The 27,475-nt window shown below is 41.9% G+C and overlaps 1 long non-coding RNA gene across 1 annotated transcript in view; it reads right to left on the bottom strand.

Annotated features, from left to right (window-relative positions):
* Positions 1–27,475, bottom strand: part of LOC121927280 — a 65,802-nt gene that overhangs the window by 17,027 nt on the left and 21,300 nt on the right. Inside the window, exon 2 of the long non-coding RNA XR_006103167.1 lies at positions 20,901–21,003. This is a non-coding gene — a long non-coding RNA (uncharacterized LOC121927280). The remainder of the gene's footprint in view (positions 1–20,900; positions 21,004–27,475) is intronic.

The following is a 27,475-nucleotide window of genomic DNA, read 5'->3' as shown; positions in this document are numbered from 1 at the left end:
ATCAAAAAATGTGTATAGTTTTAAATCTGTATTGTGTTAGATATGTTGTAAAATGCCTTGAGTCCCTTTGTTGGGAGGAAGGCAGGATATAAATGAAAATTACAATTAGTAGTAGTATTAGCAGTAGTATTTAACCACCACCACCACCATCATCACAAAACATTTACATACATTTAAAGTGAGTGGTGTAGAAATCAAAATACTTAATGATTTCCTGTATCTTTTCTCAGTCATTAATCAAAATGGAGACTATATTCAAGCGATCAAAGAAAGCCTAAGACTTGACAGGGCAGTTATGAAGGAACGGGGTAAACTTCCCAACTGTACATAACTGTACATACCCAAGTCAAGAACATTTGTGCCATAGTACTTCCAGTTGTGGATGGATGTTAATGCCAGACAGTGAAGAAAGCTGGCAGGAAAAATATTACCTCATTTGAAATATGGGGCTAGTGAATAAAGAGTTCTTCAGATATCACTGATCTCTGATGAATGAAGAGTGCACATGAATGCTCATGCAAAAATAAAAAATAAAACAGTCTTAAAAGTGCTTCTACATTGCTTCCTGCACCGTCCTCTTTTCATATTGCAAGCAGCTAAGATGGCTACTTCTTTGAAAGCTAGAAATAGTGTGGTTGTCTTTTATCATCCATAGGATCAGATATTGGACTGAATCAGTACATAACATATAAAGATAATATGTGGAGCTCAGTGAAGTGTTGTTCTGCCTCCTCTTCCTCCTTCAAAAATTGTACCCACTCTCTTCTGCTTTGGTATTTTCTGTTCAAGCTGCATAGACAAAAATCACTTTCTGATAAATTAAGGGGAATATAGATAGGGAGAAAGGGACAGCGAGACACTGCCCCTTTTTGCCCCCAACGGAGGCCACAGCAACCAAATGGTGCGGCGTCTGGCAGGTTCTTAGGGCATGATCATGGCGCCATTAATGTCCTCATGAGCATTGATTATATCCATGCAGCGTGGCGCAGCACGGCACTCCTTTGGCACTGCATCATGTAGACACAAAGCCCAAGGAGCGCTGTGATACTGTGTGCCATATATTGTGGCACGCAGCATCATGCCAGCCTGGGGGTGGAGTCAGGGCATGTATCATGTGGACACCACACCCCGACTCCATCCCCAGGTCAGCCTTAATGGCAGGTCTGAATAGCCTCATAGTTATCTTCTAAGCTTGAGATGCAGAGAATCAGAAACCCAATACAAAGCCTGGAGTTAGGGTTATATAATGATGTGATGGCAATAAATTATTTAGGGTGTGAGAAGAAAAGTGAGAGGATGGGCATTAAAATTAGGGATGCCATACCTCCTGGACAATCCCAGATAGAAGGGTCTAAAAAATGTCCCGGCCCGTCTGGGCATTTTTGACCCTCCAACTCCATTTTCCTGCTTTGTTCCAGGCCACATTTTGTCAATCTCCAGTCCTGGATTAACGAAGAGACCATGGGCCGCTGTCTCCAAACACTGCTCCCTCTGCCATGAAGCCATGGCCTTGGTGGCAGCCAAAGTCAGGTAAGGAAGGGGCTGGATCAGGGGGCATCCTCCCAGGGCATGTCCTCCATTACGGACTTATTTCCAGTAAGGAGGGATACCAACCAGTCCTCCATTTATTATTATTATTATTAACCTTTATTTATAAAGCGCTGTAAGTTTACACATTTGGAGCATGGCTTTGTGGTTGTGGTGTGTCTTCAGTCCTTTCTGACTTAGGGCCACCCTCTGCGGGGGTTTTTTGACAGGATGGGGGGGGGGGGGGGGGTTGCCATGGCCTTCTCCTGAGGCTGAGAGAGTGTGACTGGCCCAAGATCACCCAGTGGGTTTCCATAGTCAACCAGGGATTCAAACCCTGGTCTACAGAGTCCTAGTCCAACACACAAACTATATTAATGTTTTTTAAATTTTATTTTATTAATGTTTTTGGCTTTTAGTTGATCATGTCCTCAATTTTTCTTGAATGTCCTACATTTTGTCCTACTTTAAAAAAAATTTGTCCTGATTTTGTGGAAGAGAATTATGGCAACTCTAATTAAAATGGAAAATAAAAGTCAGCAAAGTAAAGTATAAAGTGATGCATATTGGGGTATAATATCCTGTCTTCACATATACACTGATGAGATGTGAGCTGGCAGCAACTGACCAAGAGATTTGGGAGTCATGGCTGGTATTTCTGTAAAAATGTCAACCCAGTGTGTGGCTGCCAGGAAAAAAAAGGCAGATTCTGTGTTGAGCATAATTAGAAAAAGAATCAGAAATAATACTGGCAACATTACACTGATCTTATACAAATCCTTGGTGTGACCTCATCTGGAATACCGTGTACAATTATTGGTAGAGATGGAAACGTGTTGGAAAAATGGTACCCCTATATTTAGATTCCTAGGGGTGAAACAGACAGCCATTTCTAACCGCTTTGAATGGGCGGGTTAGACAACACACACCTCAAAAGTAGCTGGAAACCAGACTGAAGCTATAATTTGGGGATAAAAAAACCAAAGCAAAAAGAAGCCAGGATGGTCCAACGCAAGGTGAAAAACATGCATCTTCAATGTTGCATATAAAAGTTCTGATGCAAGTATGGGGATGCGGCAAAACAAAGAAATGAAAGTGCAACAACTCAAATGGATTTAATTCATAAACCAGACAGTCCAACAAGGGGGCATGGGGTAAAGGGGTGTGTGAAGGAGGCATGTATGTGGGTCCTCCATGATTGTGCTTTGCCAATGTATCACTCACACACTGATGCACCAGTGCCCTGTACAAGCAGAGCATTGTACGTGTGACTGTGTGGCTGATTAAAAGGGCAGCCATACAATGGGATGACATCTGGGCATATGTGTGAGGGAGTTGGAGGTCACAGGTGGTGTGTTTGTGTGACAATGTGCATATATGGTGGCACAGCTTAATGCTGCACTGTGCAGTCGGCCCATGTGTATTCAGCCTGCCTTGGGAGTGGGTTATGTGGGCAGTGGGGTTTTGACTCACTTTTGGAAAAAGCAGGCCTCTCTACTCCAGCCCCTTGTTAATACAGTATAACACATGTATACCATTGAAACATTCCCTCCAAGCCCTTCAGTTTTCTCTTACTGGTGCTGTTAAGAATTTGTTTTGATTACAAACTGTTTCTGAACTTTACATTTTGAAGAAACTAATGGCTGATTTACAGCATATTAATGTGTAATTAAAAGACATATTGTATTAATTTACACTGCAGGGACTGTACCTCTTCCTATAATTTTGAATCACCAGGCAGGCTACCACAGCTATCATAGTGCCTGAAGCAACAGTCAGAGGGAACACAAATTACTTCTCCCATCCATTATTATCCAATATGAAGACTTGAACAAACACAAGGTGTACTTAAAAGTACTCTCCATTTGTTCAGTGTGCATAGGACAAACTGCATTTGTTATTGCTGAAAGGGATTGAGCATAATAGCAGACTCTCTTGCTGATGCTCTATTTCAGGGGATGGTGTGCTTAATATTTAGTATGTTTCTAATTGATAATTCCTGAGAGTATTCAACTATGGGGGTGTCCTCTCTAGGAAGAAAAGGCAGTTTCAACCCGAGTCGATCCTTCGTTGTTTATATGATACGTGAAGCCGAAACAGAGTGAAACCTGAATGAAGCTATGCTCCAAGGCAGGGGTAGGCAACCTTTTTGAGCCGGGGGCCGGGTTGCTGTCCCTCAGACAACTGGGGGGCCAAAGCCAAAAAATAAATAATTAAATAATTTTTTTTAAAATTAATAAATAAATAAACTGGGACAAATGTAGGACAACATTTTCAAATGGTGGACACTTTTTTAAAAAAAAGTGGAGGACATGTGAAAAAATTTGCTGATTTTTTTTAAAAATGTTAATATAAATGCATGTTTATGAGGCGTCTATAGACAATTGCCTCCCTTGCCCCTGCACGCGAGAGGCCAAGGGCCCCGGCAGCAATCAGCGGCAGGACTGGGCTGGGGCCGGTCCCAAGGCCTTGCCGGGCCGCATCCGGCCCGCGGGCCGTAGGTTGCCTACCCCTGCTCCAAGGCAAAAAACTGAAACAAAATAAAGCCCTTTTTTATCTGCTCTAATGCAGAAAATGCACATTCTTGCACCATCGTATAAATGGCATGATGCAAGTGAGAAATGTGAGAAGGCCTTCTTATTATGCAGTTTGGCAGATAACATAGCATTCCTCTTGAAACAGGTATGGTTCCCCAGCTGTATCTTTTTAGACTGAGGGACTGAGGACTCATTGGTACTTGTCAGGAAATCTCTTTTATCACTATCTGGTCACCTGACCTTCTAATTTATGACTCATGGCAAAATCCAAACAGGCAGAGTTATTGGAAATTATCACACGCGACTTATCCCATCTTTTCCCTGAAGGGAAAGATGTGCATTTAACTGTCAATGATGCATCTTATCACATTCTCCCGTGGCCGGGAGTATGAAGCCCATATAAAACCCAGGCTTATCCTGCAGCTTTTCAAGGATGGGAAAATCCCATTTTTGAAAAGCCATGGGACAAGCAAGGGTTACATTAAACGCACGTCTATCCCATTGCGGATAAGACAGGATAGGTCACATGTAATAATCTGTATCAACACTCTGCATAAGCACTCTTATTTATTGGAATCTAGATTATTAATAAGGAAGAACAAGCATGCTCTGTTAATCTTTTAGGCTATTTATTAAATATAATCACACACACACACACACACACACACACACAGAGAGAGAGAGAGAGAGAGAGAGAGATGCTGATAAAATCATTCAGATTCACTCTGACTTGGGGCAGTCCACATGGGCCAAAATGCCTATGTTCCCGCCAGCCTCACCTCATCCAGTTTAGACAATGCAGGTCAAAACCCCAGGGCCAGGATGGGGCCTGATTCTGCCAGACTGGACATGGATCCAATGGATCCAGCACATTCCGAGGGAAAGCAGTCTTTACCCTAGGGTAATTTGACCCCTGGTTTTCCAGGAAACTCCATGGCAAACCCTGGCTGTTCCACCTGGCCACACCATCATTCATACTCCGAAACTGCCCCCTGCTGCTACGTCTAACATGAAAATGAGATGCCTCTAATATTTAATTCTTGGGAAAGGTTCTGGTTGGCCTCCCAGTTCCAGGGGTTTCTGGATGACTGGATTCTCTAGATCTTTTAATCTGGCTTCAGATAAGAGACCTAGTTATAGGATGGAGACAGTATTGGTAATCTTGGTAGATGACCTACTGTAACTGGACAGGGGACTGTGCTCCTATTGGTTGTGTTGGGCCTCTTGGCAACTTTTGATACCATTGACCATGGTATCCTTCTGGGGTACCTCTCTAACGTGGGACCTGGGGGTACTGTTATGCAATGATTCTGGTCTTTCTTTGACTCCCTCACCAAAGGGGTCTCTCAGGATTCAATTTTGTCCTACATGCTATTTAATGTCTACTTGAAACCTCTGGGAGAGGTCATAAAGTTTTGGGGTGCAGTGTCACCAGTATGCAGATGACAACCAACTCTCTCTCTCCTTCCAATCTGATTCCAAGGAATTGTACTGAACCCATGTCTATTCTCAGTAATGGATTAGATGAGAACAAACAAATTGAAACTTAATCCAGACAAGACAGAGGTACTCCTGGTCAGTCAAAAGACAGATCACGGAACAGGGACTGTGCCTAGGCTGGATGGGTTTACACTCCACCTGAAATCTCAGGTTTACAGCTTGAGTGTTCTCTCAGCCTCAGGGGAAGGCAATGGCAAACATCTTCTGAACAAAACCTGTCAAGAAAACCACATGATAGTTTCACCTTAGGGTCACCATATATCAGAAATGACATCAAGGCACACAACAACAACAACAATCCTAAACACACCAGGTTGTGTCAGGTCTTGGAAGTTAAACAGGGTCAGCACTGATTAATAGTTGGATGGCAGGCTGCCAACAATACCAGGTGCTGTAGACCATATTTCAGATGAAGGAACTGGCAAAACCACCTCTGAGTATTCTTTGCCTAAGAAAACTATGAAATTCATGGAGTTACCATAAATTAACAGGCAATTTCAAGGCGCACACACAGACACACAAGTTGCCCTGAGATCTTTTTGATATAAGTGGAGTATAAATACTTTAGCAAATAAATTTTAATAGATACATAAAATAAAATGGTCAGAGATCAATTTCTTCTCCTCAAAAATTGACATTTTTTATGTTAAACAGTACAGGAAGGCTTTGCAAGCTAGTAAAATGTAAAAGTTTTGCACCTGTAGGTTTCCAGGAGCAGCAGTTCACATTCCTTTTTGGCCAGAACTGTTGCGCTGGTTCTCAACCTCTGGTCCTCCAGATGTTTTTGACTTCATCTCCCAGATTCCCTCGTCATTGGCCATGCCAGCAAAGGCTTCTGGGTGCTGAAGTCCAAAACAGCTGGAGAATCAAAGGTTGAGAACCTCTTAGGATTCTGGAGATGTCAAGGGGCTGGTCTTTGCCCACCCTGATAGGCATCTGTAATTTAAATACAGATAATTTGTCACTTATATTGTGCTTTTACATTATAATCCTATACCTGTCTGCTCAAAAAAAAAAAAAAAGTTCGCTGGGCCTTGCTCCCAACAGTACATTCAGGAAAACACGTTTCATTGCCATTATATGTATTTAACTAACATTTCTATTTAATCATGTAGGAGTTTGCATGTTCTTTAATGGAAATTGCATCAAGGAAATGCAATATAAATCTGTCATCAGAGCTACAAGCATTTGTCAGCAACAGAAGTTTTTGCTCCTAGAAAGGCAGAAATAAGATAAGATCCTTTCAGATCAACTGGAACACCCACCATGTGTGATATGAGGTAGAATTATGTTCTAATTTCATAATCAGGATGCTCATTGTCTAGGAGTAAAAATGATGAGTTGACTGGATATTTGACCTACTTGATAGAAAATGTGCAAGTGATAATGATTTTAGATAAGAGTCAAGCTGTTCCTGTCTCCCTAGGGTGGACAACTTGGTTCTCCAACTCAGCAAACTTTTTTTGTTTGCTTGTTTGTTTTGCAAGAATGAAGAATGATTTTTTGCTGTAATTTAAGTCCTTTCTATAGCTCAGTTTTGCCAATCTCTTTGCCACTTGGATTTGAAGAAGACAACAGTCATTTCTTCAGAATTAGCTGATGGATTAAACTACATGGGATGTGGAAGGAGTTATGGAATGTGTGTTTGTTAATTAATTCCATCCACCATGTGACTCAAGGCTTGAAAAATTAAATCATCTCATAAACACTGCTTGGTTCCTCCATGGTCTTTATGGGACTAACCCTGGTTCTAATGGGGTTATACCTTCCCTTGAAAAATCAGGCTTAAAAAAACCATAACTGAACATAGGTGCCAGTTTTCTGGATAGGGTTTGCATTAGTTGAGGTGTTATAGTTAATTCAAAACATCCTAAGTGCTGATTAACATCTCATTAGATTATTTAAACACATTCTGTGTAAGATGGCTTTGAAATTTCTTTGGAAATGTCAGCTGTTTTAGAATGTTGCAGTGAGGCTGTTGACTGGGACCATTTTTAGGAAGCTTGCCACTCCTAATTTGTGAAAGATATACTGGCTGTTTCTCCAGTGATGTTTTGTTGAATGGATTGTTCAAAAGTCTGTTTTCTACTTTTGTTTATAGGGTGCATGTGTAAAATTAAACATCAAATTGAGTCTCAGGCTGTATCTCTATGTTGTTGTTGTTGTTATTGTTAACTGCCCTCAGGTTGACCTCAACTCATTGAAACTCTGTGGACAAGCCATTTCCAAGACCCCCTGTCCACAACCTCTTTGCTCAGGTCCTGCAGGCTCAGGCCCATGGTCTCCCTGATTCAGTCTAATCATCAGGCATGCAGTCTTCCTCTCTTTTTACTGCCTTCCTCCTTTCTTAGCACATTGTCTTTTAAAAATTTTTCTCATTGATGTAGCCAAAATACAACAGCCTCAATTTAGTCATCTTGGGCCTCATTCATACTGGCATAAAAGACCTGGAAGGAACTGGGCTGATTCGGATGCCCCTCCCCCGAATCGCTCCGTTAGCAAGTGCCCACTACAAATTTTAAATCAAATGCATTCTGTGTCTGCTGGCGAGGTGGCCGCTGTCAATCAAGCGATCGTCATGGTGACGTTTTGAAGGGCATCGGAAAGTGTCCTCCCCCTCCTCCCTTTTTTTAAAGAGCCAGGCACAGGGTCAATTTTTTATAAACCTGTGGGCATTTGGGTCAGATCTGCCCCTGTTCCAGGCAAAGGATGGAATTGTCATGCATTTTTTATGCTTTTAAAAGCAACATTTGTAGCTTTCCCTTTGCTTCCCTTGCTGTATCTGCTCAAGAAGACAAATCATGCGCATATTTGCTAAAAAAAAATTGTTAAAAAATGTAACATTGATTGTAAGTGAGGTCTTTTGCAACATTTGTAGCTTCCCCCTCTGCTGTAAGCGAGGAGATCCAAGGATATAAACTGCAAGCCTGGCTCTATCTGCCTCTGGAACACAAACAATGCACATATTTGCTCAAAAAAATTGTTTAAATTTGAAAAGGGGGGGGGGGGTTTGCCTGATGTGAGCTCCGTTCGTGACCTGAACTTTTTCCTCCTGCAAGGAAAGGAATGCCCAGAGACAGAGGGCTGTGGGCAGGGGATGCAAGGAAAAGAGGCTCCTTCGGTAAAGAATGCCTTCCCTTGCTCCCTTCTTCCCAGGGCTCTTTCCTCCTCCCCCTCCCCTCCGATGAGGGGAGGAAATGCCTTGCCCTTTGCCCACCCTCTGACTTAAATCCCTCCCTCAATTTGCCTCGATTGTGATCGGTGCCAAGTTCTCATTCCCAGAACCCGAGGTTTTCCAAAAGAAACGGTATTTGTGCTGATTTCAAAAACACCGCGCTAGGGGCCATTTACCACGGAATGGGTGTGCAAGCCTCGGATTCGCTTGTGTGAGATTCGAGGTGAGTATGAACTTCACGTGCAAGAATCGCTTTGAAAACCGGGTTTTTCCGTAGTCTGAATGGCACCTTGGTTTCTTGAGAGAGTTCAGGGTTGATCTGTTCTAGAACCTATTTATTTGTTTTCTTGGCTATCCATAGTATCTTCAGCACTCTTCTTCAGCACCGTCTCTCAAATGAGTTGATTTTCTTCCTATCTGCTTTGTTTTACTGTCCATGTCTGTACTCTCACATCCATACATGGTGATGGGAAATACAATGGCTTGGTCAATCCTCACTTTAGTGTTCAGACTTATGTCTTTACCTTTTATGATCTTGTCCAGTTCTTTCATAGCTTCCCTTCCCAGTCCTAGTCTTTTTTTCTGCTTTCTTGACTGCAGTCTCCATTCTGATCAATATTTGAACCAAGGTATGGGAACTCCTCAACTATTTCAATTTTCTCGTTGCCTATGATTGATTCTTATAGATCTTCTGTGGTTATCATTTTTTGGTTTGTAAATGTTCTGCATTAATCCATCCTTTGCAACTTTCCTCCTTGACCTTGTTCAGTAATTGCTCCAGGTCTTTGTTTGTTTCTGGTAGTAGTATTGTGTCATCTATATATCTTAGGTTGTTAATGTTCCTTCCTTCTATCATCACTCCTTCTGCATCTGAGTCCAAACCTGCTTTTTGTACAATATTCTGTGCATATCCATCCAATAAATAGGGTGATAGTATGCAGTCTTGCCTGACCCTTTTTGCAAGTTGGGAATCATTCTGTTTCTCTGTATTTTGTTCTGATGGTGGACTCCTGTCCTTAATACAGATTATGCATCAGTACACTCAGATGTTGTGGCACTCCCACTGCAGAAATAAAGCAGTTTTGACACCATGTTAACTTCCATGGCTCTCTGTCAGAGGAATCAGTGCCACAACAAACTATAAATCTCAGGATTTCATAGCATTCAGGCATGGCCTTTAAATGTTGTCAAACTATATTGGGAGAAAGGTGGGGCAGAATATAACAGCAGCAGCAACAACAACAACAACAACAACAACAACAACAATAATACATTATTTCTGCAGTGCAGATGAGGCAGAGATCTTCAACAACAACAATAATAATAATACATTATTTCTGCAGTGCAGATGAGGCAGAGATCTTCCACCCTTGCCTATTAAGCACACAGCATTTGTTTCCTTCTGCCTTTCTCTAGCTCTTGGTTACAGTCTAAAAGAATATTTAGCTCCAAGACACAGACCTTCCTTACATGGATACTGCCACAGATCCATTTATGAGCCTGATTCAGAGGTCTTCTTACGGCATACAAAGTCTTAAATGGCTTGCAACCAGACTTTCTGAAGGACAGCTTTCTCTCATATATGCTTGACTAGGTGCTGAGATTTTGAGTACATTGCTCACACAAGGGTGCATTACAAAACTAAAGGGGAGTGGGGATGTGCTCTTGTTCCCCACGCTGATAACAGGCAGGATATCTAGTCTGTGTGTGTGTGTGTGTGTGTGTGTGTGTGTGTGTGTGTGTGTGTGAAATGCCTTGGTCTCTTTTAAATGGTATCAGTCATTGCTGCTGAAAGGCCAGTTTAAAATTTAACAAACAAGTGAATAATATATTTATGTGAACATTCTCCAAACTTTTCAATATGTAGTCTTGTTACAATTGCTTCTATAATAGATCTACTCTTCTACGAGGAGTTGTTCTATATAAAATGCTGAGTCTCAGCTGTTGGACTTGGTAGGCCATTGCCCCTGGGCCTCCAACCAATAGGAGCCTCCTGCCCAGTGCCCAGTCTATCGCTTGACAGGCAAGGGCTGCATCTACACTACAGAATTAATACAGTTCAACACTGCTTTAAGTGTCATGGCTCCATTCTGTGGAATCCTGGGCTTTTAGTTTACTGTGGCACCAGAGATCTCTGACAGAGAAAGCTAAATATCCCACAAAAGTAGAAAAAGTAGGATTCCATAGCACTGAGTCAGGGGAGTTAGTGATGTCAAAGAAAAGTGCATTAATTCTACAGTGTAGATGGAGCCTTGATGGTGGCAGCACCTGGCTTTGGGAGTTCTACTTGTACTTCTTCTTCCTTGACATCAGGCATTGAGTTATGCCCCTGCTGAGGCTTGCTGATGAAAACTTCCTGTCTTTTCATTACTTAGTGGAAAAGTCGCTTCGTTTATTTAGCTTTTTAACTAGCAACAGCTGCTATGAATTTCCCATGGCTTGTGTTTTACTGCAACAGAAGAACTGATGATCCATATGTGCATAGCCAGCACTGCAGTACATGCTTCAATTGAACTAAAATCCATTGCTATTCAGTGAACTTTGATTTATTTTCTGCCTTCATCCCTTGTGCCAACTGTTGTTACCCATCCAACCCTTCTTAATTTGTAAATCTGTAAATAAACCTAAATGCACAAAGATATAGGGAGTCTGAAATTCTCTCTTCTGGAACAATCTGATTTGAGGGGAAATGCCCAAGATTCTGTTTGATTGGGAGGATACCAGTCCATACATTTTTATCTCTACTTAGCTTTGATAATCTGTATCCCTTTCTGATTAAATTCAAACATTAGATCATGATCCAATTGTTGCCAATGGTAAACTCGCTTGTTGTTTCTGTTATGGTTAGCAATATGTCTATCCTAATGTTTAAACATATGAGATTGGATATTAAAGTAGAACATTCAGAGCAAAGCTGTTGTTTCAAACCTGTTTAGTTGGTCATATTTAGGCTTTAGGCCAAACTAAATCTGATAACTAGGGCAAACAAAATGGTAGTAAAACTATATTATGAAAACTGGAGATTGGTTTCATATGATGTGCTAGGTATAAATTTAACTGGAGGGACATTTTTCTTCTATCATAATAATAATAATAATAATAATAATAATAAGTTTTATTTGTATACCGCTTTTCCTACGATCAAAGCAGTTTACAGCAGACATATGAATATACAACAAAACAAAGCAAATAACAAGTTAATACAGGCATAGCAATAATACAAAATCCAATATTACAATAATACAGTTAAAATACAATTAACAAAAATAAAAACCATTATACTAGCTGATACATATTTACACATACATCCCATATCCAACTCTCCACCCCTCAGGACACAACACAGCAGCAGAGAAGGATACAAACAATCAATCACTGCAACTGTACAGCTAGCAGGAACCCAACCCATCTACTTCTAAGATGTTACACAACTGCACAACTGCGCAGTTGGGGAGATGTTAATGTCCGTAAGCGGCATCTCTGGGACGGTGCGCAGCTGCGCAAGCAGACCCCGAACTCAGAGAGCCGCCCGGCCGTAGCAGCAGCCCAACCACACAGTCCTTGGAGGAAAAATCATACTTCTGCTAATCTCATAACAGCTGGTCCATGAATTAAAATTCAGAGCTTGGACAAGTTATCTTTTCTGGGATTGCACCTCTAAGATCCATCAATGAGTGGTCATGCTGTCTGGGGGATTCTGGAATTCTAAATCCAAAATCTAAAAATGTAACTTTTCTAAATTCTCTTCATGCCTCCTCATTTTCTCCAAATCTCAATTTCAATGGAACAAGGTAATCACCTTCTTCTATTGCTATAACAGTCCTTGGAAAAGTGATTTTTTTTTCTTGTTTTGGTCTAGAATTTCCAGAATTATGTGGCCAGACTGAGACCAATACATGCTAAGACCAGGTCTTTACTGTCTCTCCTTTCTTGTGGGATGCAGTGGCATAATGGCACCTAGAGGTGTTCAACTCACCAGATGGAGTGTTCTCATTCTGACAGTCACTCTTCTTCTCCAAAGTCCTGCCAACAGTAGAGCAGCAAAGGTGGGAAGAGACTGGAAAGATTATCACATTGCTTTCCCCCTGATCTGGGCACAGGCTGGAACCATGTGTTTATCACACCATCCCATACCCGATCGAAACGTCTCCCATTACTTTGCTAAGAATGGAAAAGAAGCATTTGTAGCTAAGTACGGGAGACGTCCCAATCTGGTATGGGATAGTAACGATCTGGGCACAGAGTTGTACGATAAGTCATGGCCCCAGCCTGGTCTCAGCCCATTCCCAGATCGGGAAAAGACAGCCAGTGTGATAATCTCCTGAGTCAAGAGGGTCAGCTGCTCTACTTTCTCTTTGAGGAGTTCAAGGAGTTGTGAAGATCCCTGAAGAAACCCTGTCTCATCTGCCATAGCTTCTTCCCTTGATTTCCCATTGGTTGGAGGAGCTAGTTGATCTTTTTATGCACCTTTTGTGGGGCCACACTTTGGGGTGATTGGCTTCTTTTTCCTTGGAAGTCATAACCTAGAAATCTAGATAAATACCAAGCTGTTATATCACCTCTTTCCTTTTCTATGACAGAAAGGCAACCCACCACCTAAAATGCCAGCACTATCATCAAAAGAAAAACCTTGCATTGGGAGCGAAGTGTTCAAGTGTCCAAATGGCATGCAGTGAACCTGTCCCCAGGCTTCAGTTTCATTGGCCTAATTCAATGCAGAGTCCGAAACAAATTCTTTATAGTACCCATCTTCCAAAGCTATTTCACCCAAACCCCGTCTGGTAGATGAAGCTTAAGGAGAATGACGGAGCCAAGGCAATCCAATGAGAAACTGAAGGTGGAGCCTGCTATTCACTCCACTAAGGCAAACTAGTAACCTAATTAAATTCATGTACCACAGCCCATATAGAAATCCAAATTAAGAGAAAAATGGTGACAGGAGGTACCTGTGCAGAGCCCAGCCTTACTCTGGATGTGGCTGCCTACCAGATGGCTTTATGTTAGACATAGATTGCATGCTGTTGTCCACCATCTCCAAGGTTGCTGTCCATAAGTGTATGTATCAATTACTCCTAAAGTTTTCTTCCTCAGATAGCCTAGCAACCTTCCCCCCCTGCCCCACTGGATCTTGGCCTGAAATGCTTCTTATTCCTCCTCAGAAGGAAAGAAGGGAGGGATATGTGGGCACTACTTGCATACAGATACTTTTAATTGATCAGTGCTGAGACAGCCAAATACTGCAAATATCACTGCCTTGTGTAATTAGTAAGTTGGAGATAAAGTGGGGCAATGAACAGATAGTCCACACATTTCTGTTTCACGATGCAAAATTATGCACCTTGATACTACTTTAACTGATGTGGCAGCATCCTATAGAATGCTGGGATTTGTAGTTTGACAAGGCACTTCCAGTCTCTGGCAGAGAATCCTGCAGTTCATGAAATCCAGCAATTCAGGAGAAAACTGCAAATCCCAAGATTCCATAGTATGCATCCATGACAGTTCAGTGGTGTCAAAAGGCTGTAATTGTATAGTGTGAAAGAGATCACATGAACTCCTTCTCCAAGACAAGATACAAGAGAACAGGTATGTGCAGATGCTTGTAGATTAGTGGCTGAATGGCAGAATTCCTCAACCATAGCATAAACTGCATTACAAGAATGGTACTTGCTGGAAACTGCCATTCTCCCTGAGATAATGGGGGGGGGGAGACTTACACTTTTTCACAAATGCTACATTGGATAGATGCAGAGTTGTCCATGTCTAGTGAGCAGTATCTTTAAAAAGACAAATTTGTAATTTCTTATTATGGTTCTTATTCCAAAGCTCATATATTTGTCTTGGTATCCTAAAGTTACAAGATTCCATTTAATCATGAAAGGTAAGCAGAGTTATCTGTGGTTGGTACTTGGATGGGAGACCACTACCGAATACCAGGCAAAACCACTTCACAATTCCTTTCTGATGAAAACTCTAAGAAATCCATGGGATTGCCATAAATCAACAAGTGACTTGAAGGCACATGCGCACACATATATGTCACACATAGCACATGCAGAATAAATAAGACACATTTGTAGCCAATCGCATTAACAGAGAGAGAGAGAGAGAGAGAGAGAGAGAGAGAGAGAGAGAGAGAGACTCTTGTGCCAATAAATTTAGCTCAGCAAAATGCTGCCTTTATTCTTTCCTTGGGCAGAAATAGTGTTGTCATAGGGGTATTATTCTTTTATTTAATACCTATTGGTAACATCGTACTATTAAATATGGTGAACTTATGTGTTCAGTTGTAATTTTTGTTGCTGGACATTTTAGACCTTGGCAAAAAGGTTTCTTCCCCCAAGGAATAGAAAGTAATTATATGTGAACTAGATAATGGCTATAAGTGCTGAGACAATTGTGCTCTGGTATTCCCTAGCTGGGTTCATGGTTAAACATATGTGTATTGTTTGATATATATATTATTATAAAGCATATCTCTCATAACATGATAAAAACATTTATATAAAAACATCTGGTATGTGACTGGAGTCTTGCATTGTGTTGTGATATGTTTTAAAAACATTTTCAGAAGGTTAACTGCAAAATTTACAAAAAAAGAAAATTGTACATTTTCTACCAACATATACCTATAAACGTTTTCTTTCTTTTTCTTTCTTTTCTTAAACTACCAGACCAGCACTTATATATTTGACTGTGGCCTAGTTTCTCTGAAGCCTGAGCATAGATATGCCAAAACTGTGTTTTCTGCATTTTAATTCTAAAACAGAAAGAGAAAACTTAGATGGGACAAGTAAAACCCTGTGGCAAATGAATATTAATTAATAATAATAGGTAATAATAATTAAAACTAAGATGCACCAGTTATGTAACTTAAGATTCAAGCTTCTTTGCATGTGTTTAGCTATTGTCACTCATTCGCCTTTGCTGAACAATTTGTTTTCTAATTTAGACCCGTTTACAGAAGCAAGGTAAGAAAGGTACAAAAGAAAGGTAAGATCAAAGCTATTGTTTGGTGAGTTACTGCACCGAGACAAAAGGTTGGACATTGTATTAAATATTTTAAAATTGGCCATAACTTTAATGAAAATATCATAATTTTAAATCATATAATTGCACAATACAGTGGTACCTCGGGATACGAAATACCCAGGTTACGAAATTTTCGGGATACGAAAAAATCCCATTGGAAATCATTGTTCCGGGTTACGAATGTTTTTTCGGGTTACGAAGAAAATTTTTGGTGCTTTTTTCGGCTTTTTCGCACGAAACGCGGCTTTTCCCCATTAGCGCCTATGGCAATTCGGCTTACGAAGGCTTTTCGGGTTACGAAAGCGGCCGCGGAACGAATTACTTTCGTAACCCGAGGCACCACTGTATATATATGACAACTTGAAGGAGGGGACAAGGGGTCCAATGGTTCAGTACCAGGTAATTCTCAACATGGCTGTGGTAAGCTATGTAAACCTCAATGCTGAGAATTCCAAATTAGCTACTGAATGTACTATGTCTAGGCCAAGAATGTGGTCATCTGCCCTGACTATAAACACACACAACCATTTTTCTCCTCTATCCACTCCCAGTAGAGATCACTGTCCTCCCCAATTTAACTCATGCCTGATGTTCCCTCCCTCCTCCCTTCCATATCCACCAGCTGTGGCAAAGCAGCAATACCATCCAGAAACAGAGTATAAGGACAAGCAGAAGATACTGATCTCTTGATCCAATTCCTACTCGTCTTCTAATTTCTATAGCTCCTTCTTTTCTGCCATCGCTTCTCCATATCTTCAATCTCTCTCTCTCTACAGGCTTCTTCCTGTCGGACTTCAAACATGCTCTCATTTCCCCAACCTTCTCTTGACCCCTCCTCTTTGTCTAGTTATCGTCCAATTTCTCTTCTTCCCTTTCTTTCTAAGTTTTTGGAACGGGTTGTTTAGTCGCGCTGTCTTGCGTTTCTTGAAGCCAACTCCATCCTCGATCCCTTTCAGTCTGGTCTCCGCCCAAGGCATTCCACAGAGACAGCTCTCACTAAGATCTCGAATGACCTTTTACAGGCCAAGGCTAATGGCCTTTACTCTGTACTCATCCTTCTCTATTTGTCAGCAGCCTTTGACACCGTTGATCACTTTCTCCTAATTGACATACTCTCTGACCTTGGGTTCTGAGACTCTGTTCTCGACTGGTTTAGATCTTACTTGTCTGGCAGATCTTTTGCAGTAGTTGCAGGGGGTCAGACTTCTTCTCCTGTTCCCTTATCTGTTGGAGTTCCCCAGGGTTCTGTTCTGGGTCCCGTTCTCTTTTCTCTCTACACGCTGTCCTTAGGAAAACTCATTAGCTCTTTTGGGTTTTCCTACCACCTGTATGCTGTGATGCCACCCAGTTGTATCTTTCCACCCCTGACATTTCTCCAAGGCTTGAACAGAAAGTTTCGTCTTGCCCCACAGCTATCTCGCAGTGGATGCGCCATCGGCGTTTGAAGCTCAACATGTCCAAGACGGAGCTTCTTGTCTTTCATCCTAAGTCCACCCTTCAACACTCCTTTTCTGTCTCTGTGGACAACATTTCTATTCAACCAGTCCAGCAAGCCCGCAGTCTTGGTTTTATCTTTGATTCTTCTCTGTCGTGTATCCCTCAGATCCAGACCACAGCCAAGGCTTGTAGATTCCTTTTGTACAATATTGCCAAAATCCGACCATATCTCTCCGCCTCCACTGCCAAGATCCTGGTCCATGCCCTAGTGATCTCACGACTTGATTACTGTAACGTCCTCCTAGCTGGGCTTCCTCTTTCTCACCTCCATCCTTTAATCTCTGTCCAGCTTTCAGCTGCACACATTATCACTTCCACCCACTGCTCTGACCACATCTATCCTGTGTTGGCATCCCTTCACTGGCTCCCCCTCCCTTTCCGCATTCAGTATAAGCTCCTGCTGTCGACATTTAAAGCCCTCCATGGACTGGCCCCTCCTTACTTATCAGACCTTCTTTCTCCTCACCTTCTCACTAGGGCCCTCCGTTCTGGTAGTCAAGGTCTGCTGCCTCAGCCCAGGATTTTCTCTGCCCCATCCCAGATTCGCCCCTTTTCACTTGCTGCCCCTCACTCCTGGAACCTTCTTCCCCCACAAGCAAGAGCCATCACTTCTTTAACCAGCTTCAAAACAGAGTTGAAAACCATCCTGTTCAGAGAAGCCTTCCCAGGCATTGCATAATTGTCGCTTACTATTTGAGATTCTTTTGGTGCCTGTTTATCGAACAATTTCCTGTATTGCTATGTACTGTATATGTATTATCCTACTTGAGAGTATGTATTTTCCCTGGAAGAAGATTAACCATCCATTATGAAGCCAAGCCCTCCCTCCAGTCCATCTGCCTCGATCCAGGCCTCGGAGGTAAAGAGGAACTGCTGGACCTCTTACCCTTTCCCTCCATCACTCCCTTCTCCTTTTCTGTCATGTCTTTTTAGATTGTAAGCCCGAGGGCAGGGAACCGTCTAATTAAAAAGATTGTATGTACAGCACTGTGTAAATTTACAGCGCTTCATAAATAAAGGTTAATAATAATAATAATACTGCAAGTGAGGAAAGGAAACAATAACACTAAATGTGAGAAAGTTCAAAGAGCATTAAACTTATGAAAGCAACATCAAGTACAAATTAATAATGACCAAAGGAGAGTGCAAACAAGTATAAAACCCTCATGGTCAGGCCTATATATGGTCTAACAAGTCTTGTTCAAATTCTCATGAGATTACTGATATAGCAAAATCTGATGATAATTGCACCAGATTACACATGAAATCTTGTTCAAACACCAGTGTCTAGCCTTTCTGCACCAGTTTGGTAAAACAAAGGTCCAAAACACACTGGAGAAATCATCCAGTTTGAGACCACTTTAAGTGCCCTGGCTCAATGCTAGGGAATTCTGGGAACTAGTTTTGTGAGATATGTAGCCTTCTCTGTCAGAGAGCTCTGGTGCCACAATAAACTACAATTTCCAAGATTCCCTAGCATTGAGCCAGGACAGTTAAAGCAGTCTTAAACTGGATTATTTCTGCCATGTGTTTTGGATCTACGTGTAATTCTATTCTGCCCCATATTGTTTTAAATGCACAACAGCCGGTGGTGGCTTTACAGGTGTTACAGTATCTTCAAATTTTTGAAGTTCTTTAATGTTTTTAGTGGGTGCTCACTCAGAGATTTGACCAAAGAGATTTGTCCAGCACTGATTAACCTCTACTTGCCGCAAGAGAATGTGGCCTCTGAATCATTCCTCACTGTTCTAAACAGATATCAGTTTAACCAGCAAGTTTCATATAAAGCATACACAGAAGTCTTTGAAAATTGGTTCTGCAAATGAAAGCAGCTTATCACCACCAGCCCATGCCCTCATTCAGGCCATGAATGTTATAGGGTGAATCTCCCTTATCCAAAATGCTTGGCACCAGAAGTGTTTGGAATTTCAGTGTTTTTCCAGATTTTGGAATATTTGCTTATAGATAATGAAATATCTTGGAGATGGGACCCAAGTCTAAATGTGAAATTTATTTAGTTTTCATATATACCTGATAAACATAACCTGAAGATCATTTTATGCAGAATATTTTTTAATAATTTTGTGCATGAAACAAAATTTATGTACATTGAACCATCTGAAAACAAAAATGTCACTATCTTGGGCATTCATGTGGATAATTTTGGATTTTGAAATATTTTGGATTTCAGAATTCCGGATAAAGGATTCTCAACCTGTATAGGAATAGTGCCAGTCATAGTCAACACACCTAGAGAGCACCATGTTGAAGAAGATTTATATGAGCACACATGTATAAGTCCTCTTTGACAGAAGATAACATGCAGCATTGTCGTGTTTCTTCAATTACTGCATAAGATAGATTCGCTTCTCAAACAAAGCAGAGATAAGCAATACATTAATTCCCATTGGGATAATTGTGCAATATAGGCCCAGTGGATCAGTTTATTACTGAAGTTAATCTAGGAGAAAATGTCTGGCTTTTAAAGGGAGAACTGTGAGTTCAACCCCATTCACCTTCAGAAAGCAATACACAAAGGAAGACATCCTAAAGCTAAATTTTACTTGATTAACAATCTGTGGTTCCATAGGGAGATTTCATTCATCTTTAAAAGAAGGTCTACTATGTCAATCACACTGGAAGGCATGTCAGGGACAAATGTTTGATCTAAAGGTTTATGAAACATGAAATGAGCTGTAATACTGAGTCTGCCATACACCTGAATCAATAGGTCTCTTTGGAGCATCAGTATCCAGAACACTTTTACGATCATTTTGTAGGCTGACAAATGAGGGGTAAGTTGAATGGAGGATCAGAATTTCAAAGTTAATTGAACAGTGGTTCATAAATTCACAAGGATCCAAAGGTTCTTGGGCAGCACTTACCAAGAAATGTTTCTGCTTTTTACTGAATTGCAAAGGTTAAGTGTAAACAAAATTGGAGTGAAATATGCCATGAAGCAATATTGAATAATCCACACTGTAATGACATTTTAGAGCAATACCATTTCCTTGCCTCCAGTCTCCTTTCATAAGTGTGTGTGTATGTGTGTGTTATTTCACCAATTCTATCCTGTGTTTCGAGTGAGGTAGCTGTTACGATATTTCATCTCAGTGAAAATATCTAAAGCTAATTCTGAATAAAACATTGTTTAAAACAAGGGCTGGGAATATGGGCCTCCCAGATGTTGTTGGACTGAAACTCCCATCAGCCCAAGCCAGCATAGCCATGATGGTGGATCATAGGAGCAGTCCAATTACATCTAGAGTGGCACACATACACCACTCTGGGCTAGATCCTGGTTCAGGCATTCAACAGGCTCTATCTAATCAGCTGCTCCTGCCAGCTACAGTACCACCCCCATATCTTTGGGACCAACAGCCATGGTTTCATTTACCTGTGTCTTGCTAGACACCTGGAGGTCCTCCACCATGACTCAATGGCCAACTTCCAGTAGAGGTTGACTACAGAGTCATGCTGGAAGACTCCACATACATAGAGAGAACACCTCTCTAGCCAACTAGGCACATAGAGGGATCACCTCTCTAGGCATCTGGAGGTCCTCTAGCGAACCTTTACCATCAGCTTCTGCCAGAAATATATAATTGTCTGTTAACCAGAGTTTCACTTACCCATGGGAACTAATGGGAACAGATCCCCCATATACTTCACAGGTTGTACTGTCCTTCACCTCGAAGCATGGAATCAAGAAAAAGATGGCAATCAGAGCTCCCCCTGAAATGATCATATAAAATTGGACCACTAAGAATGTTGTGCAGTTGAGTCTCCTCAGGAAGTATTAACAAGGAATTGTACAAAATTATCAAGCGCAAAACAAGGCAGCTACTATAGTTGAGCCACCTAGTTGTAAGTAAGGCTGCTTTCTATCAATCCTTACTCAGTGCATGTTGCACTGAACATATGGAGGGCAATTCTAGGTAATCACTTTGCCTATAAGAATGTTCCTACTCAAGACTGACAGAGTGATGATGGAATGGGACATATAATTTGCTCTCACCGTGACTATCCCTTCACACACTATGACAATTGATATGATGGCCTGTATGAAAATTCCAGATTACAGCAGGATGAAGGACATTATTACACAAGGCTAAAAAGTGGAATTGGATGGTACTTAGCAGACAATGCTGTGTCCATGCTGCAGCCACCCTGTTACTGTAATCCACCTTTTCATTGACAGGCAAAGCCCATCAATGAGCTCTCAATGTCACTATTATAGCACAAGTATTATGGTGCAATAAACCACTTCAATTCTGGCATTATAACAGTCATGTGCCAGGATAGGGCCTGATTCTTCTACCCTCCCCACCTCCCAAAGCAGGATAATTCTGTGTCTGTCAGGGTGTTTTTTTTTAAAATCTTTTCTGTGTTTGCATACTCATGGCAAACCAATAAAATAACATAGTTGTTTGTGGGTATTTTGGGCTATGTGGCCATGTTCTAGCAGAGCTTCTTCCTGACATTCCGCCAGCATCTGTGGCTGGCATCTTCAGAGAAGATGCCAGCCACAGATGCTGGTAAAAGGTCAGGAAGAAATTCTGCTATAACATGGCCACATAGCCCAAAAAATCCACAAAAAATATGGATGCCGGCCATGAAAGCCTTTGACTTCACAATAAAATAACATTTAAAAATTAATAATTTTAATTGCTTTCATAATTGCCATAATTATGCAAACACGGTAAAATTAAAAAATGAATAATCCAACAGGCATGGAGTTAGCCTGCTGTGGAATAGCAAGGGGAACAGGGAGAAGAATCAGCTCCCCTCATTACATCTAATGGCTGTAATGCCAGAATTGAAGTGAAGAGGTTTATCATACCTGGAGGGGGCATGGTTCTAAGCAGTGAAGTTGTGTGAAAGCAGAAGGATGTGATAACAGACATTTTTCAAAGGATTATGTTCCTGTTTCTTTTCATAACATGATTGCCATGAGACACAAGGCTGGGCAATGCTTGCAGTCTGTTCTGCTCCCAATGGCCCTAGGAAGCACTTACACTTAAAGAGGTGAACCAAGGATGGGCTGAGCCAAGGATGTTAAGATTTGGATTACTATGTTACACCTGGTTTGGAGAGACCAACATCTGTATTCTTTAAACACAGTGTTGTGCTCTATGACTTAGACTAAATTTTTCTCTTAAAATTCACTCTGAGTTCAAAAATTCAAAGTAGCAGGATGGAAATGAAAAGGAAACAGGAACTCCCCCCCCCCCCCGTTCATAGATCTTTCTAGAAGCCAATCTACAGACACTAGATTAAGTAAGAAATACCCTGAAGTATCTCTGAAAGATCTTGGAGAACCACCACTATTGTGTATAGATAATACAGTGTTAGGTGATCTTGTTGTTTTAAATGGTACACAGTAGGTGCACATGAGAGTGTTGGACTACGATTCTGGAGACTATGGTTCAATTCCTCATCCAGCCATGGAAACTCACTGGGTGACCTTGGGTAACTCACATACTCTCAGCCCCAGAAAACCCCATAATGACTTGAAGGCACACAACAACAAAAGGTACATTTGCACATGTTTCATATTTTTTCTCAAACTCAAAATTATAGAAGTACTTTTATTTTACATTGTAAATATGCATGCAAAAGAATGTTAAATTTTCACTATTCTTCTCCTCACAATTCATGACATGAGTTGGAATTAGGGAAACTAATTATCTTACTTTCATTATCCAGTAGTATTAGTGAAGCTAGGGCAGATGTGGTAAGAAAAGCAGATGAATAAAAAATAATCTTAAGAGCCAAACAGGAGAAAAAGCTGACCACTGATATGTCTTATAAACAGAGGAGCAGCGTCATTACAGATTATCCTCATGATACGGAAGGCCTACAGAGACAATCCTTATCTAATTTGTATTCCAAATAATATTTTTTTTTAAAAAAAGTCATAATAATAACATTAATAATATGGAGATGCAGCTCCCATGTGTATGATGTTTGTAATTTCACAGAATCCTAGAATTGTAGAGTTGGAAGAGACCACAAGGGCAATCCAGTCCAACCCCCCTGCCATGCAGGAAATCCCAATCAAAGCATCCCTGACAGATGGCCATCCAACCTCTGCTTAAAGACCTCCAAAGAAGGAGACTCCACTACACTCCGAGGGAGTTTGTTCCACTGTCGAACAGTCCTTACTGTCAGGAAGTTCCTCCAAATGATGAGGTGGAATCTCTTTTCCTGCAGCTTGGATCCATTGTTCCTGGTCCTGTTCTCTAGAGCAGCAGAAAACAAGGATAGGTGGATAGATTTAAATGGATAGATATGGTACCAATATTTGTTTAGCAAAAATTGGTAGATGGTATCAATATTTCTTTAGCAAAAAAACAAAAGAAAACAAAACCCTCTTTACCCTGTGGACACTGAAGAAGTTGCTAATAAATTGGCTAATAAATCCCAGAAAGCAAAGAACGCACTGGTCCAATTACCTCCAGTGTTCCTAAACTACAAGGAACAGTTTTTCAGACAAAAATATTTCCCAGTCTGACTGTCCAAAACCTTTTAATGTCATATATAACTGATTGACTTTTAAATACAAGTTGAGTTTGCCTTATCCAGAAATCCAAAATTCAAATTACTACAAAATCTAAAATTATCCACATGAGTGGCTGAGATAGTGACACCTTTTTTGCTTGATTATTATTAATAATATCCCACCCTTCTCCCAAGACTGAGACTCAGGGTGGCAGCTTTCTGATGGTTCAATGTACACAGTGTTTGTTTCATGCCCAAAATGGACGTGAATTTAGTAGTGAGCCTGTTTTGTCCCAAGAGCAATGCTATGGACTTTGGGTGTAGTAAGGCCTCTGGCTCTTAGGAACACAGCCTGAACAAAAGACTTGCCCACAAATTTCTTATGTTTTCAAAGGCTTTACTGGTTATAAACACAAAAATATGAAACTGATCTCCTTTTTCTCAATAGTCCTTCTTAAATACCTTGCTCTTTCTTCTTGGTGGGTTTTATCTTTCTTTTTCTGTGGACTTTCTCCTTCTTCTTCTGTGGACTTATCTTTGTCAAAGGAAAATACTCTCTCCAGGTCTGACTTAGCTGAAATCTTACTACACAACTGAAACTAGCTAGAGGGCCCGTTACAGATGGGTCTTAAAGTGCGCGCTCCATGCGTGCTAGGGTTAGAAAGGGGCGTCCTTTCTGGACGCCCCCAACCCTAGCACGTGTGGAGTGCGCACAAAATGGTGGCGGCCGTTCCACACGGCTGCCGCCATTACGACATCACGACCGCACCGCCTCTATACGGGGCGGTGCGGACGTGACATTGTCACGCCACACCAGGGCGAATAGTGCGCCTCTTCCCCGGCTGCAAAAGGAGCTCTGAAACGGAGCTCCTTTTCCATTTGCGTTGCTGGGCGCAGCCTTCAGACGGCTGCGCCCAGCAATGCAGAGGAGAAAGGGACCAAGCGGCCCCTTTCTCCTTCTTCCCGCCGCCGCAAAGCGGCGCCGCAAACCAGGAATGAGCTCTGAAACAGAGCTCCTTCCTGGTCCACGCAAAGGGTGCACTAAGCGCCCTGGTGCGGACTGACAACGTCACGTCCACGCCGCCTCGTATAGAGGCGGCACGGTCGTGACATCGTCATGGCAGCCCCCATGTGGAAGGGGAGCCGCCATTTTGTACGGACTGACTCTGTACTTTCATGGCGGTTTATAACCCGCCCAAGAAAACTAAAATAATGACTATGGAGAATCTACACAAATTCAGTACAGACAGTGAGGAAATTGAAATAGTTAAAAACTTCCCATACCTTGGATCAATCATTGATTGAAATGGTAGTCAAGAAAGCAGAAGAAGATTAGGACTGGGAAGGGAAGCTATGAAAGAACTACACAAGGTCCTAAAGTGCAAAGATATGCAACTGAACACTAAAATGAGGATTGTTCACGCCATTGTATCCTCCATCAATATGTATCAGTGTGAGAACTGGACAGTGAAGAAAGCTGGTAGAAAGAAAATCAGTGCATTCGAAATGCGGTGCTGGAGAAGAGTTCTGTGCGTACTATAGACTGCTAAATAGACAAATAAATGGGTCATAGAACAAATCAGATTTGAACTCTCCCTAGAAGCCAGGATGATTAAATTGAGGCGGTCATGTTTTGGACACTTCGTGGGAATACATTGCACCCTTGCCTTACGCGGGGATATGTTCCAGACCCTTCCGCGTAAGGCAAATCACGTGTATGCTTGAGCCCCTTTGAAAATAATGGAGCTTGTGCATGGCGCCTGGCTTGGCGCACGCACCATGGACGTGTGTGCGATTTCTCTCCCATCGCATGGCTTTCAGCATAAGGTGATAATGCTTGGAAAGATAGAAGGCAATAGAAAGAGAGAAAGACCACATACCAGATGGATAGACTCAGTCAAAAAGACATGGCCTTAAGTCTTCAGGAAGTGAGCAGGGTTGTTGATAGGGTGTCTTGGAGATACAGTATGTCATTTGCAGTGTTACTAGAAGTCAAGGGCACGTTACAGACCACCCAGAAGGGGCAGTCTCGCGCCGCTGCTGGTTGCTGCGTCTGGGAACCGCAGTATCCAAACCGCGCGGTTTCCGGACACAGCAAAGAAGAAGCGCCAAAATGGCACTTCTTCTTCCACCCCGGATGAGATGCCCCAAGGCGCTACTCATGCACTCGCGGCATCACATCTGATGTGCAATGTGCAGATGCTATGCATCCAGCATGTAAAGATGGTGGCGCCCGTGTGTATAGGGCGGCGCCATCTTTATGCCCTCATCACGTGCTAGGGGTGAGGCCGGTGTGGACGCTAGGTCCTCGGCCAACCCCTAGCACGTGACGGGGGCGCCAGAAGAGCCCGTCTGTAACGGGCCAATGTCAACTTGAGAGCAATTAACAACAGCAAAGATTCAGTGGTCCTGTGACATGAAAGCTGCCAGATGCCTGTTCACTACCTCTGCCATGGATTAGAGAGAATCCTGTTTCAACTGCATAGAAACAAGCTGCTTGCTTGATTGATTAAAACAAACAAACAAACAAACAAACAAACAAACAACCTTCTGAGGAATTAGGCTCAATTCTATGAAAGCTGATGCTACCAATTTAGTCTCAAAGGTGTTAGAAGATCCCTTTGCATACTGATTTTCCAGACTAACATGGCTATGTCTTTGAACTGCTTTATCACGTAAAATTAAGAAAGAAACATCTGCTAAACCACTTACAGTGGTTTACAACAAATGAGGCTCCAGATGTCAGTTCCATGAAATCTTGATTACTTGACTGGCTGGGGCTTCTAAAGGTCCAGCAATATCTGAAGACTCCCTGGTTTAGAACCACTGTTAACTGGAGGCTTACAGTCAATGTTTGACTAGTTGTTTCAAATGTGCAAATGTCAGTATTCATTCCTTTCATAATTCCACATCATGTCTGGCTCTCCTATGTCCTTCCTTTTTGCTCATTTTCTTTTTTCTCTAGACTCCTGCCTGCTTGTTTTCTGATCTTCCCTTAATTTCTCTAGAACAGTGTCTCTTCCAGTTATGGAACTTTGTTTCTTTCTATATAGTGGGCCCTCCTTATTTGAGCATCCACAGATGGCAAACCCATGGAGGGCAGCAGAGGAAGAGGAGGAAAGGGCAGCACGCAGCAACAGCAGAGGAGGAGGAAGAGGAGGAAGGGGTGATGCAGTGCAGCATGCCAGCAGAGAGGCAGGAGGAGGAAGAGGAAGAGGTGGTGTGGCTTGGCATGGCATGGCAGTAGGGAAGAGGAGGAAGCAATGGCAAGGAAGAGTTGGAAGAAGAGATGGTGATAGGAGGAGGGAGAAGGAAGAGGCGGCTTGAGGAGGAAGAGGAGGTGGTGGAAGAGATAGCTCCTCCAAAGTGCCATTGTCCCCAATGGTGGCATGGCCACGTGGCCGTACCACCATTGAAGTCAATAGGATGAGCATCTGTGGATTTTGGCATCCGTGGGGGGATCTTTCCCTAATTTCTGAACTGCAGAACATCCACCTACGGAATCATATCTATTTGACTATTTGCTGATCTGACTAGTGCTTTTAAATATATTTTTTAAGAATCCACATGATTAGTAAAACAACAACAACAGGTAAACTCGTTTAAAAGTTAAATCCTCATGAGACCCAGTATAGTGTAGTGGTATGAATGTTCGATTAGCATTTGGGAATCCAGGAGACCACTCTGCCATGGAAATACATTC

Source organism: Sceloporus undulatus, chromosome 3 (genome assembly GCF_019175285.1).
Source record: "Sceloporus undulatus isolate JIND9_A2432 ecotype Alabama chromosome 3, SceUnd_v1.1, whole genome shotgun sequence".
Taxonomy (NCBI): domain Eukaryota; kingdom Metazoa; phylum Chordata; class Lepidosauria; order Squamata; family Phrynosomatidae; genus Sceloporus; species Sceloporus undulatus.
Note: the sequence above shows the minus strand (reverse complement) of the source record. Positions and strands in the feature narration are given on the sequence as shown.